Source organism: Podarcis vaucheri, assembly GCF_965113315.1.
Source record: "Podarcis vaucheri genome assembly, chromosome: 5".
Taxonomy (NCBI): Eukaryota; Metazoa; Chordata; class Lepidosauria; order Squamata; family Lacertidae; genus Podarcis; species Podarcis vaucheri.
In genome coordinates, this window is record NC_138763.1 from 102,128,328 (window position 1) to 102,143,147 (window position 14,820).

At 44.8% G+C, this 14,820-nt stretch overlaps 1 long non-coding RNA gene across 1 annotated transcript in view; it reads left to right on the forward strand.

Annotated features, from left to right (window-relative positions):
- Positions 1–6,851: 6,851 nt before the first annotated feature.
- Positions 6,852–14,820, forward strand: part of LOC309532744 — a 31,097-nt gene continuing 23,128 nt past the window's right edge. Inside the window, exon 1 of the long non-coding RNA XR_014219999.1 lies at positions 6,852–6,953. This is a non-coding gene — a long non-coding RNA (uncharacterized lncRNA). The remainder of the gene's footprint in view (positions 6,954–14,820) is intronic.

Here is a 14,820-nt window from a genome sequence, read left to right on the forward strand (position 1 = left end):
CATTATCCTAGGGTCAAGAGATCAGCTAAAGAATTGTCTTAATTTATTGGCTTTGCTTATATTCATAAGAAAAACTAAATTCTTTTTAGTAATACCTGAAGGATAAGTGGGCGCTGTGCAGATACAGCCAGAGATGCTCACCAACCACAAACTCACTGAATGCCCAGCTGTGGCTTACTTAGCATAATGGCTAATAAAGACTTCCGGTATCCCAGATAATTCAGTAGTCACATGAAAAGTAATTTGTGCAGTAACTGCCTTTTCAGTGAACGAAAATAGAAAGAATTAACAAATAGAACAAATGTAGAACCGAATGTTTCTCAAAGTTTTTGTGGTGCATTTTAAGCATGAGAAAGTAATGTATGTACAGAAGTGGTTTGCGGAAGTGGCAGAACAGAGCGTCTATTTTTGCATGCAGGAAGTTCCAAGTTCAATCCTTGGCATCTCCAGGCAGGGCTGGGAATGTATCTTGTCTGAAACCCAGGAGAGCTACTGTCAATCAGTGAAGACAAATACTGAGATAGAGGGAATGCAGGTGGCGCTGTGAGCTAAACCGCTGAGCCTCTTGGGCTTGCCAATCAGAAGGTTGGTGGTTCGAATCCCTGTGACAGGGTGAACTCCTGTTGCTCTGTCCCAGCTCCTGCCAACCTAGCAGTTCGAAAGCACACCAGTGCAAGTACAGTGGTACCTTGGGTTAAGAACTTAATTTGTTCCAGAGGTCCGTTCTTAACCTGAAACTATTCTTTTTTTTAAAAAAAAAATATTTATCAAATTTTTCAAAAATAACAATAAAGGAAAAACATTCCATCCAAAATTTACATCCAGTTCTAGTCTTTATACTTTTAGACTTCCCTCAGCCTGTCTGGAAATTTTCCATATTATCACAATTATTCACATTTCTTCCATCTATATTGGGTTTTTTTTAACCATATTAGTCTTAACAAATATTATAAAACAATATTTCTCTCCATTATTATCTCCATTATTATCACAGAGCTTCTTGAAAACCTACAAGCGTTAATTGTCCTTCACATATATTTTTAATATACTCTGTAAATTTATTCCAGTCCTCGGTAAATCTTAGGTCTCGTCGGTTCCGAATTCTCCCTATTAATTTATCTAATTCTGCGTACTCCATCAGCTTCATTCTCCATTCTTCTTTCGTCGGGATTTCTTCCTGTTTCCATTTTTGTGCCACCAAAATTCTTGCTGCTGTTACTGCATATAAAAACAACTTCTCATCCTTCTTTTTTATATCATTTCTTAATATTCCTAACAGAAAAGCTTCTGGCTTCTTAACAAAAGTATATTTCAACATTTTTTTCAACTCATTGTAAATCATTTCCCAGAAACCTTGCATTTTTTTACATTCCCACCACATATGATAAAATGTTCCTTCTTTCTCCTGGCATTTCCAACATTTATTAATAACTTTATACATCTTTCCAAGTTTTACTGGTGTTACATACCATCTATATAACATTTTCATAACATTTTCTTTTATTGTAGTACATGCAGTAAATTTCATCCCTTCTTTCCACAATCTTATCCAATCAACAAATTGAATATTATAACGAAAATCTTTGGCCCACTGAATCATTGCAACGTTAACCAAACCTGAAACTGTTCTTAACCTGAAGCACCACTTTAGCTAATGGGGCCTCCTGCGGCCGCCGCGCCGCTGGAGCACGATTTCTGTTCTCATCCTGAAGCAAAGTTCTTAACCCGAGGTACTATTTCTGGGTTAGCAGAGTCTGTAACCTGAAGCGTATGTAACCCAAGGTACCACTGTAGATAAATAGCTACTGCTGTGGCAGGAGGTAAATGGTGTTTCCGTGAGCTCTGGTTTCCGTCACGAGGTCCCGTTGCGCCAGAAGTGGTTTAGTCATGCTCAGGACTGGATTTGGGTTTGATGAGTCCCTAAGCTACTGAAGGTAATGAGGCCCTTTCTATGTCCAGCAGTCCTTCATCAGCAACAAGTTGCTGCTGTTTTTTGTGTTGAATATATACTATATCGTAATTTATGGACTTAATTACATCAAAGAAGCCTATGCAACACAAAACACTGTTGCTGTATGTAGGTTTTATTTTGTTGTTTTTTTTATCTTATATTTTGGAAATGCACATCTTTCCCCCCCCTTTACATTTTTTTTTGGGGGGGGCAAGAGACTAGGGCCCTAAGCTATAGCTTGTTTAGCTTATACAGTACGTAAATCCGGCCCTGGGTGGGGTCTGGGAGGGGCTGCCTTGGCGGGGGGGGCGGGTGGCGAGGAAGAGGTCCCGAAGAGGCGCCCAGGACGGAGGGCGGCCGAGGCGGAGAAGAGGCGGGGAGGGAGGTGGTGGTGGTGGTGGTGGGGTGGCGGGGCAGAAGTGCCATTGCATCGCGGGCACCCTTGCCCGGCAGCAGGAGGGGAGGGAGGAGCGGGGGGGGCAGCTGCCTCCATGCCCCCTCCTTCACCTGCTTCTTCCCGGCGGCCAGATATAGCGGCTTGGCGTGGAAGTGCTGCTCTGCCAGTGGCGTAGCGTGGGTTGTCAGCACCCGGGGCAAGGCAAGTAATTTGCGCCCCCTAACCCAGGGCAAGGCAAGTAATTTGCGCCCCCTAACCTGGGGCAAGGCAAGTAATTTGCGCCCCCTAACCCCTAACCTGCCGCCGCTGCCAGCTTCTTCTTGCTGCTGCCTGGTCTGGTCTGGTGTGGTTCTCTCCCGTGCTCAGCGCTGCGCTGGGCGGCCGCTGCACTGTCCCTCCCCCAGATAGTCCCTCGCTCTCTCTCCACACCGCACACCTGGCACCCACCCCCTCTAACTTAAAATGATTTTTTATTCATAACAAACTTAATAATGCAGACACATTGGCATTTGGCAATAGCAAAAGTTCCTTTAGAAAACACAATTTACAAAGACTCATAATCTAGTCTCTAGAAATTTGCTACAATATGAAATAATAGGTGTAAATATATGATGCAAACTACTAATAATTATAAATAGCTTTATTAATATGAAATTAAGTGTTATAACCTATACAGTGCAATTGTAGTTAATACAATGCATTTTGAATATAATATCAGTATCACCATAGTAGTCCACACTGTTCACTGGGATAGCAGACCTTTGTACCCTGTTACAATTAGTGAGTGTAAAAGACGGTATTTCTAATACTATACATGCCTGTACATCAACAAATTATTTAACAGGACTAATTATATTAATGCATCTACCCAATACCCATTCAACTGTAGAATTTTATCATGATTTATTGTATACTGTGTATACAAACAGTACACAAACATGATCTAAATTACAATACTTTCCTTGCCTTTGCCAAAGCAAAATCACTGATGATATCATCAAATGATAAACTGTGTAGCTTGTCACTTTCTATGCACATGAGGCTGAGGTAGCATAATTTATCTTGAGACATATATATAGAAATGAGCAAACCAGAGATATTTTAGGGAGGAGGCTAGCAGGCAGGGGGCCATTGCTTACATCATAGCAGCCTACACAACACAAAACACTGTTGCTGTATGTAGGTTTTATTTTATTTGTTTTTTTATCATATTTTGGAAATGTACATCCAGTTGCTTTTTTCCTTTATTTTTTTTTGGGGGGGGGCCCCCAAGAGAGTGGGGTCCTAAGCTATAGCTTGTTTAGCTTATATTTAAATCCAGCATTGGTCATGCTTGCCACATGACCTGGAAAGCTGTGGACAAACGCCGGTTCCCTTGGCCCAAAGTGAGATGAGCTCCACAGTCGCCTTTGACCAGACTTAACTGTCCAGGGATCCTTTACCTTTGAGATGGACCAGTGGTCTCACTTGGTATATAAGGCAGCTTACTGTGTTCCTGTATTGTGAATATTTGTGTGGCAAACAAAGAGTTAGAAAATTCTCTTATTTTACAGCCAGTTTGATTTCCTTTAGCCTATGCATTTGACCTTTAATCAGATTCACTGTCTGTGCCTTAATGGAAAATCTAGGCATCCTGAGCCTCTTTGATTGCTGACATTTAGAGCCGAGGATTTGTTGTGTCTAGAGCTTGATCAGACAGTTGAGAATTGCTGCTTAGGTGGCAGCACTGATTTTGAAGCCCTTGGGTTCAATCTTCCAAAGAGGTAACCATGCAAAAATGATATAGGAACAGTATTAAATAAAATAATGTGTCTTGGGTTTATTGCCAAGCATTTTCCTGTTTCAATTTTTAGGCTTAAAACAGCCATTTCAGTGGGATATACATACTGCATTTTTCTGTGTATGATACGCCCCCGTATATAAGACACCCCTTTTTGGGGGGACTCCAAATAGAGAAAATTGGGGGAGATTGCCCCACTTTTTAGCGTTACTGTAATTTTAAATAAATAATTAATAAAGACTGTGTAGTCTTATACACAGAAAAATACAGTATATATATTCATTCATTCATTCCTGGCAAATCTTCACCTTTTAAAAACCGTGTTTGCTGCCATTGTTTCCTTTGGCTTCTTCTTCTTTCTCTTTGCTGAATGGATCATCCTTGCCAGTCAGGCATCACTTACTGAACATTTTACAGAACAAAAATTATAAAATGAAATTTATATTTTTTTGCAGGGAAAAATTGCATTTTGGTATTCTCTGGCAATAGAGATGCTCTTTGTATTTGAAGAGCATTGCCAGCCGAGCTGAACACACTTTCAAATGGCACATTTGTTCCTGGGATAGCCAAAAACGTCTTTGCAATCCCCTTCAACATTGGGAAGGATGCCTCATGTGCCACGTCATGGGGCATCCATCAATGTCCACTCTTGGCATAGCCATCTAGGAGAAAATGGGCAGCATAAGGAGGTGAGGGGGGAGACAGAAGAGGCTCAAAGGGCACAGCGGGGGGGGGGGTGTGTTTCTCCTCTTTTACTCTGAAGCAACTTGCAAGCCAACCAGCCTCTCAAGAGTGCTTACGACTGGGGAGGGGAGAGCTGAAGGCTTGCAGAGTTAACATGGGGCTGGCAACCTCCTGTGGGCTGCTTCTGCCCCAAGGAAAAGGCACACACAACAAACACTGGGTCTTTCCCCCCTTTTATTCAGAAGCAACTTGCAAGCCACAATCTCTCTCTCTCTCTCTCTCTCTCTCTCTCTCTCTCTCTCTCTCTCTCTCTCTCTCACACACACACACACACACACACACACACACACACAGTGCAAGCAAAGCACTGCAGGGCAGACTGAGCTAAAGAAACAGGGGGATAAAGATATGGAGCTAAAGAAGCCTCTCTTAACAGCTCTGTGCCCCTCGCGGAAAGTTCCTTGCCATGGTGCCATGGCTCCAAACAAAGCATCACAGAGGGGAGAGGGAGTCAGGGAGACACAATCACACCCACACGCCAGCAGTATACAGTGGTACCTCGGGTTAAGTACTTAATTCGTTCCGGAGGTCCGTTCTTAACCTGAAACTGTTCTTAACCTGAAGCACCACTTTAGTTAATGGGGCCTCCCGCTGCCGCCGTGCCACTGGAGCATGATTTCTGTTCTCATCCTGAAGCAAAGCTCTTAACCCGAGGTACTATTTCTGGGTTAGTGGAGTCTGTAACCTGAAGCGTGTGTAACCTGAAGCGTATGTAACCCGAGGTACCACTGTAGTTTTAACAAGGGGCCGACTGCAGCTTACAGAAAAAAGTGTGAAGTGTAGGCTGGGTCAATGAAAACCCAAGTGTTTTTTTGCCGGCTGGTGGCTGCTTCTTCACAAAAACAAACACACCAGACACCCCACCAACGGGAGGGAAGAGGGAGACACACGTACACACTCGGGCACCCACAAACAGTACACACACGTCCCAGCCTGGCGCCTTTAAGCAAGAGCCTGGAGGGAAGAAGTCCCCGCTTGCAGGCTGGATGGCCGGGGAAACGGAGAGCTAACCGGTTCTCAAAGCTCTGCTGGACATATCTGCTGGGCGATTTTTGAATCAGTGATTTGTAGCTATTTCTTGTTGCTGCAGGAGGTGGGGAAGAGCTAGCTGAGGTGGAGTTAGCAAGGGCTGAACGCATAGGAAGAAGCATCAGTTTTCTGGTTTTTCCAAAACTGTGATTTTTTAATACCACACACACGAGATGCGATAAATTGCAAAGTCATTTTGTAAAAAACGGTGATCACGATTTGATCTAAAACCCGATATCAGACGATATATCAGTTTATAGCACAGTCCTACTGACAGTAGCCATCTGCTTCTTTGGCAGACAAGCTACATATACGCAAAGATCAATCAGAGCCATAACCTATGAGGACAAAAATGTGGCATTTCCACCAATAAGTTACAGAGCGGTATTCTTAAGCAGCTTCCAGTGTGGTGTAGTGGTTAAGAGCGGTAGTCTTGTAATCTGGGGAACCGGGTTCGAGTCTCCGCTCCTCCACATGCAGCTGCTGGGTGACCTTGGGCCAGTCACACTTCTTTGAAGTCTCTCAGCCCCACTCACCTCACAGGGTGTTTGTTGTGGGGGAGGAAGGGAAAGGAGAATGTTAGCCGCTTTGAGACTCCTGAAGGGGAGTGAAAGGCGGGATATCAAATCCAAACTCTTCTTCTTCTTCTTCTTCTTCCTGTGCATGTGGGGTTTGGTAGTTTGCCTGCTTCCAACTACAGCATTTTGATCATGAACACAGTAGAGAGGAGATGCATTAAAAATGAAATGATTGCAGCATGGCTTGCATTTTGTAAAAGGGTATATGTTCCTGGCTGCCACTAGAAATACTTCTCCGCAACAGAAGGATTGTGTCTTATAACATTTTCAGATTTTATTTTCCTGGCTGTCACAGCAAATCCACTCCAGAAGAGAGTATAAATTGTTTGCTTGTATGTCTTTTTTAATAATAATAATAATAATAATAATAATAATAATAATAATAATAATGATGATGATGTTTTTAAATAGATCTACCAAAAGGAATTAGGCTGCCTGCTTTAGTTTACTGACATTTCTAACGAGATTGCTGAGGTATGTGTATTTTGATAAATCTCTTGACTCCTACTTTTCTTCCAAGATTGCTAAAATTAAGAAAAGAACAGACCAGGCAAACAGCACACTTGGAGTTTAGACTCCAGCTCTGACTGATATCTTCCATTTCACACTGAACAGACGGTGCAACAGGTTTTGCTTGACTGCAGCTGGGAAAAGAACAGAGTGCCCTGGCAAGTTTGTTCGCTAAATCTAGCACACATCAAGTTACTAAAAATACTTCAGCAAAAGCAAAAATTTGGGGGAAAACAACAACAAAAGGCAGTGATAACCCTTAAACATTATGACAAAAGTTAAGCTGAACTGTATGAAATGTACTGTTGGCAGATTTTCTCTCTTTGAGAAGCAGCAACAAGGGCATTTTAATATGTTTGATTAATTTATTCTAACTTTAATAAAAAAAATATGGAATTGAAACACTTTAAGCCTAAGGAAATTTTACAGTCGGGAAAATGTGCTTTGTTCTCAGGGTTGCATCAGAGAGTCCTGATATTTCTCCAATATGCATTAAGCAGAAGACCTTTCAGCCGCTCTAAACATTCAACAATAGCATATTTGATGTTCTTGGGATGAAATCTACTTGCCTAACTGCAAGGACATACTTGGCAATATAAGTAATCACTTCTATTCAGCGACACTTGTGAATAATGATGAACTCAAAATTGGATTTGGCCAGCTGATATTTCAAGGCCACAAGGGCGTTTGTTTAAAAATACATTAGTTTAGACTACATGTGACATCTTGATTTGAGGTTGCTTGTAAGAAGCAGGAGCCAAAAATGTTAGCAGTCAGTGCAGGGCACTGCTGGCCAGTCAAGGAAAGGGCGTTGATGTTACTGCTCAGTGGCAACAGACATTTATTCTTGCTGGGCCACTTCCCCAGCTGGCTGCAACTGCAGACTTTTCTTTATGCGACAGGATATTTGTATACACAATAGACACCCGTGGCAGAGACCCATTCATCTGGCTGGGAAAGCTTGTCAGGACAGAAATGCCTTCAGTTGTTTCTGGAAAGTGCAGATATGGAGTGTAGCTTGAGAGGAATGCTATTCCACAAGGCAAGCAGCCACGCTGTTGCTGTGGAACAGGCTTCTGAGACCTTTGGCACTTGCAGGAGGTGTTAGCCCACAGACCAGGGCATATCTGGCGTTGTGATGCAACGATCCCTCCAGTGCCATCCCGGCAACTCCAAAACAAGGGAGGGGGCAGTGGAAAATGTCCTCTGCCTCCCCCACCGCCCCGATCAAGCAGGAAAATGTGCTGGCAGACCTGCTCTCTGGCATTGGGGCGCCAGAGAAGGCAGCCTGGGAAAGCTGTGCGCCACCTTTTGCCAGGAAGCAGGAGGACAACGATGGGGAGCAGAGCAGTCTTTAGCAGATGCAGAGGATTGGGAGGGAAGCTGCATGCCTGCCAGACATATAGTTGGCGGGGTGCAGGGAAAGGGGAGGCTGCCGGCAAAGCTGCGCAGCTCCCCCACTTGCTGGGGCACCCCTGAGAGGCCGGCGCCCTGGCACAATGAACCACTAAGACCAGTGGGAAAGACGGCTCTGCCGCAGACCACAGTGACCTGAGTATATCTGGTAACATGGTCCTGAGCTGTGTCTTCTGTGTTAGTTCCAAGACCTTGAACTTGACCTGGTGGCAGATCCGGTGCAGATCCTGCACGCAAGGTGCTACATGCTGGCAGCAGTTTGCCCCCAGAAGCAGCCCAGCTACTGCATTCTGCACCAGCTGTACCCTCTGGACCAACCTCAAGGGTAGCCCCACATAGCATGCATTGCAGTACTCCAACCATGAGGTTACCAATGCATGGAGAGGGTGGTCAGGCTATCCCGATCCTGGAACGGCTGTAGCTGTCTTACCAATAAAGGTTGGTAAAGGGCACTCCTAGCCCCTGTGCCCCCTGTGGCAGAGCTGGACCCAGGAGCAACCCCAAACTCTGCAGGGAGAGTGCAGCTGTATCCAGGGCTGGCAACTAACCGACTTGCCGGAATCACTCATCTTTGGAGCATCCATCTTGCCAGGATTTAGACTGAGTTTATTTGTTCTCATCCAGCCCACCATTTCATTCAGGGCCTTCCCAGCCATCCCTGATTCACATGTTACAGAGAAATAAAGTTGAATAACCCCAGCATACTGATGCCCCCTTGCCTCCAGTAGTGGAACTTCATGCTCTGGCACCGGGGGGTGGAGAGCAGGTGGGGACAGGGCTGATGAATGTCCCAGGGGTGTGGTGCCACGTCCCCGGGCCACGGTGCCCAGCACAGGGGGAGCTGCGATGGCACTCCATGGGGATCATGCTGCCAGGGGCGGTGTGCTCCCCCCACACCCCTCTTCCTCCGCCAGTGCTTGCTTCAAAGCTAATGCCCGCTCCCAGTGGCTACATGTGTTAAATCCTTGCACAGTTAGAACTCTGCAGTGCTAGGGATGGGCGGACCTGTCAGTTTGGGTTCTCTCCGTTTCTCATTTTTCCAATCTTGAATTCAGTTCTCTACATTTCTGCAGCAATTCTCTTAAAAAAGAAATCAGTGTCAAAATCGGCCAGTATGTATTTTTGTGTGAATTTCTTGTGGTGAACACATTTTTGTATGCAATTTTGACTAATGCAACACATTTTTACAATGGGATGCATTTTTGTATGTTGCTTTCACTAATATATTCACTATTATGCATCCCTTGCCCCAACATCTGCAATTTTTTTTTGTGGGGGGCTGCATCACAAAATTGAAGTATGAATTTTGAAACCTCCCTGTGTTTCAATTATCATATCATTTCAGATGCAAATTTCAGATGCAAACTGAACCAAACCACCACCTTCCATTCTCACGCAATGACACTGAATGCCTGAATAGGGCTACATTCTCCTTTTGCTCAGTGCCTTGACAGCTCAGAATCCGAAGCCAAGCCTCTTCAGCGATGCCTTCATAAGAACTTATTTGTTTCTAGGCACATTTGTCTATGGGGGAGAGTGTGACTGACTTGTGTTGGGCCTGCTTGCCCGTAAAATGTTACACTCAGCCCACCATTCTGTGACACTTTTCTGTGTCAGAGAAATATGCAGCAAACTTTTCCTTAAAGATCTGAGTTTTAGAAGTTATTTTAAAACTACAGCTGAACTGTACAGAAAGTTAGTATCTCGCTAAATTCTGCCTGAGAATACACATCTTTCTTTGGTCTGAAAATACATGTTCATGTTCATTTGGCTGTATAGTTCAAAGACATATATAATCTCAATAATCCATAAAACAATCATCTAACAAAGATCAGCATTGCCAACATATTGTAGCTGAGGTGGGGGTTTGAGGCCGAGAGAATGTGGCTTACCTAGAGTAGATTGGGGAAACTGTGGACCATCCAGATGTTACGGAACTGCAACATCTGGAGGGAAAGAGGGGTTCTCCACTCCTGAGCTAAAGGGATCACTGCTGAGGTGAGATTTGATCCAGGGATTTTCCTGCCACATGGTTAAAATGCTAACTTTCCTCTCCTAAATATCATACACTACAGTAAGTAGACCTGTTGCTCGGTCCCTGCTCCTGCCAACCTATCATAGAATCATAGAATCATAGAGTTGGAATAGACCACAAGGGCCATCGAGTCCAACCCCCTGCCAAGCAGGAAACACCATCAGAGCACTCCTGACATATGGTTGTCAAGCCTCTGCTTAAAGACCTCCAAAGTAGGAGACTCCACCACACTCCTTGGCAGCAAATTCCACTGTCAAACAGCTCTTACTGTCAGGAAGTTCTTCCTAAGGTTTAGGTGGAATCTTTTTTCTTGTAGTTTGGATCCATTGCTCCGTGTCCGCTTCTCTGGAGCAGCAGAAAACAACCTTTCTCCCTCCTCTATGTGACATCCTTTTATATATTTGAACATGGCTATCATATCACCCCTTAACCTCCTCTTCTCCAGGCTAAACATGCCCAGCTCCCTTAGCCGTTCCTCATAAGGCATCGTTTCCAGGCCTTTGACCATTTTGGTTGCCCTCCTCTGGACACGTTCTAGTTTGTCAGTGTCCTTCTTGAACTGTGGTGCCCAGAACTGGACACAGTACTCCAGGTGAGGTCTGACCAGAGCAGAATACAGTGGCAGTTTGAAAGCATGCCAAAGTGCAAGTAGATAAATAGGTACCACTCCAACGGGAAGGTAAACAGCATTTCCGTGCGCTGCTCTGGTTCGCCAGAAGTAGCTTAGTCATGCTGGCCACATGACCCGGAAAAACTGCGGACAAACGCCAGCTTGCCCTCAGCCAGTAAAGCGAGATGAGCGCTGCAACCCCAGAGGTGTTCGTGACTGGACTTAACTGTCACGGGTCCCTTTACCTTTACCTTTACAATAAGTAAGTAGCAGCACTGGTCCCAACAGTGGGGAAACAAGAAGATGATTTATTGTTGTTTAGTCGTTTAGTCGTGTCTGACTCTTCGTGACCCCATGGACCAGAGCACGCCAGGCACGCCAGATGATTTATAGATGGTTTTTAAACACCAAATAAGTTAGCCAAAATATGTAAAACTAAGTAAAGTATGCATTGGAAATGTAAACTGACAGAAGGAACAATTTTCATATGTGTAAGGGGAGGACAGGAAGTCAATGGAAAAAGTAACTAATGGTTTATGTTCAAATTTGTGGGATACAGAGGAGATAAAAAAATCACAATGTCTCACTTGAAGGCACTAAAAAAAACCACTGAAGCTAAACAGATTCTGAGTTGGGTCAGTGCCTGGGTGGAGGCTCTCAAGGACCCATCTGTTCCAGGAAACACACATGGGATAGAAATAGGCAACATTGGTTTGAAAGCCATGGCCCACTGATTGCCCCAGTGGCGGAGAGCAGGTGGGGCTGGGGCTGAGGTGTGTCCCGGGGGCGTGGCACGCTGCCTGCAGGGGCATAACACGTGTCCCGGGGGCGTGACGCCCAGCGTGAGCAGGGGGGCAGCTGCGATGGCACCCCACCGGGATCGCACTGTCGGGGTGGTGCACTCCCCCTGCACCCCTCTTCCTCCTCTAGTGGGCTGCCCATCACCCTGAAGTTTATCAGGGGCTGCATGAGATCTCACATAAAACGCTATGCCATTCAATCTGTCTAAGGGCAAAATCTGCCAAAAGTCTTTTTTAAGCTGTGCATCTCATGAAGGAGGTTTGAGTGACAATGGATGTAAAGTGCTACAAGCATCTTTGGGCATATCTTACGTATCAGACTTCACATTCACTTGGGACCATGGGAATAGTAGTACCACAAAATGAACTCAAGATAACTGATTTCTCAGCACTCCCACCAAAATTAAGTTCCCAGTATTCTTTGGAGGAAGGCATTACAGTTAAACTCATATAGCACCAATGTGAGGCTTGCAATGTAGATATAACTTTGTTGTTTTCATCTATGATGATAAAAAAAATTCCTTCCAGTAGCACCTTAAAGACCAACTAAGTTAGTTCTTGGTATGAGCTTTCGTGTGCTTGCACACTTCTTCAGATACACTGTTGACAGGCTCTCTCAGCTATCTGCCTATCTCCCATTCCCACCACCCTTCTGAGTAACACCCCTCCCCACCTTCTCACTATATAGAAGGATCTGGCAACTTCTGTTTCAGTGTATCTGAAGAAGTGTGCATGCACACGAAAGCTCATACCAAGAACTAACTTAGTTGGTCTTTAAGGTGCTACTGGAAGGAATTTTTTTTATTTTGACTATGGCAGACCAACACGGCTACCTATCTACTACTGGAATCTATGATGATGTTAGTGCAAAAGGAAATGGCAATGCGGTCTAGAAGCTGAGTTATCAATATGCACCTTTTCTGGTCACTAGATGGTACTATAGAACACTAGATGGTACTATAGAACAGTTTTGTTTTGCTCTGGAGCTATAGAAGGTGCCTGACTCGGTGCTAAGCTCTTATAAGCCTGCTTCTTTGTTCCCCGCTGTGCTCCTGTTATCCAGACATGCTGAGACTAATAAAGGAACCAACAGGGAAAGCCGTTCGCAGTGAGCGTGCCTAATCAACCAAGGGGAAGGCAAGGTGCTTAAAAGGGTGGGAGGCAGAGCTGGTGTCAAGATGAAAAACAACGTGTGTAATCCTTCCTGGAGTGGAGCCTCTTCTGCTGCCAGCCTATCACAGTCACATGTAAAGGAGAATTCTTCACAATCATCAGGCTTTAATCTGAGTTTAGACTGCAGCTTCCCTCATCTCTGTCCAGTGGTCATGCTGGATGGGAATGATGGAAGCTCCAGCCCAATAAACATATGCTAGAACAATTCGGTGCCCACCTGTGGTTTTGGACTACAGTTCCCATCATCACTACCACCACCACCAGGTTCTGCTGGCTGTTCAAAAGTGCTGGAGACCACCACGCTGGTGAAGGCCATGGGGTTCCCACCCCTGGTCTACTCTGAGAGGTCAAAATGGGCCTTCCTTAGCTATGTTACCAAAAATCCTCTCCCCCTCTTAAAAAAAGAAAAGACTTGGCTTTTATAGGGCTTGAACCTGGGATCTTCTGCATGCAAAGCATATGTTCCATCAGTCACTGTCCTTCCCATTTTTTCCTGGCACCTGCCTCTGGTAAACAACTGTTCCTATTTTAGAGATGCTTTAAAATCTTTTTGTTAGTGTGTGCAAATGTGAATTAGAGGTCACTTTCCCCAGCTTTCTGCTCTGTAGCCATCCTGGTTAAATGATGGTAAATTTGCCAGGATTTAAAGATGTTTTATAATACCGCAACCAGATCCATTGTGCTCTCTAATATTCTTCAGTTTTCAGAAAAGGGCTGTTATGGCCAGTTTCCTAACATAGCCGGCCTCTGATTGCCAGAGCAGCACAGGCTATTGCAGAGGGAGTAAGCGCAGCTGACAGCAGCAGATGTCCTTGTGCAAAGTGTAATAAAGCAGCAATCCACAAGAAAGCTGTTTTATAAATACAAAGACACGCCTGTCTCCTCAGCTGTTGAGTGTTGCAGACCTTCTTCCCCAAAGTTGCAGATTCCCAGCTCCCTCCCACAACAGCAGTAATATTATAATGTGCAAAGAACATGTCTGACGGAAGCACCCAACCACCTATTGCAACAGAGTCTGCTAAGTACCTTTCCCCAGTGTGATTACAATGGTTGGGACTGAGCCCAGTTCATAGACAGAGTCTACAGTTGAAAAGCCATTTCTGCCTGCTGAGGGTTCCATGTGGTGCAGCCTTCCAGGGGACTCCTTGTATGGAGAGAAAACTTGGGAACAGCCTATGATCCAGCCAGTACTACATGCAGTTGAGGGACACCATTCAGATCCTTTAGCTGTGACTCTTGCATTGCAGGGGGCTGGACTAGAGGATTCATGGGGTTCTCCCTAGTTCCAGCTCTAGATGGCAAACTAGCTTATATATTTAATGGGGGCATGCATTCAGTGTGTTTTGTTTCTGCTTGAAAAACAAGGAGGTAATTAGGATCGATGCCTTATGAGGAACGGCTAAGGGAGCTGGGCATGTTTAGCCTGGAGAAGAGGAGGATAAGGGGTGATATGATAGCCATGTTCAAATATATAAAAGGATGTCACATAGAGGAGGGAGAAAGGTTGTTTTCTGCTGCTCCAGAGAAGCGGACACGGAGCAATGGATCCAAACTACAAGAAAGAAGATTCCACCTAAACATTAGGAAGAACTTCCTGACAGTAAGAGCTGTTCGACAGTGGAATTTGCTGCCAAGGAGTGTGGTGGAGTCTCCTCTTTTGGAGGTCTTTAAGCAGAGGCTTGACAACCATATGTCAGGAGTGCTCTGATGGTGTTTCCTGCTTGGCAGGGGGTTGGACTCGATGGCCCTTGTGGTCTCTTCCAACTCTATGATTCTAGGATCAGAACCATGGTGTGT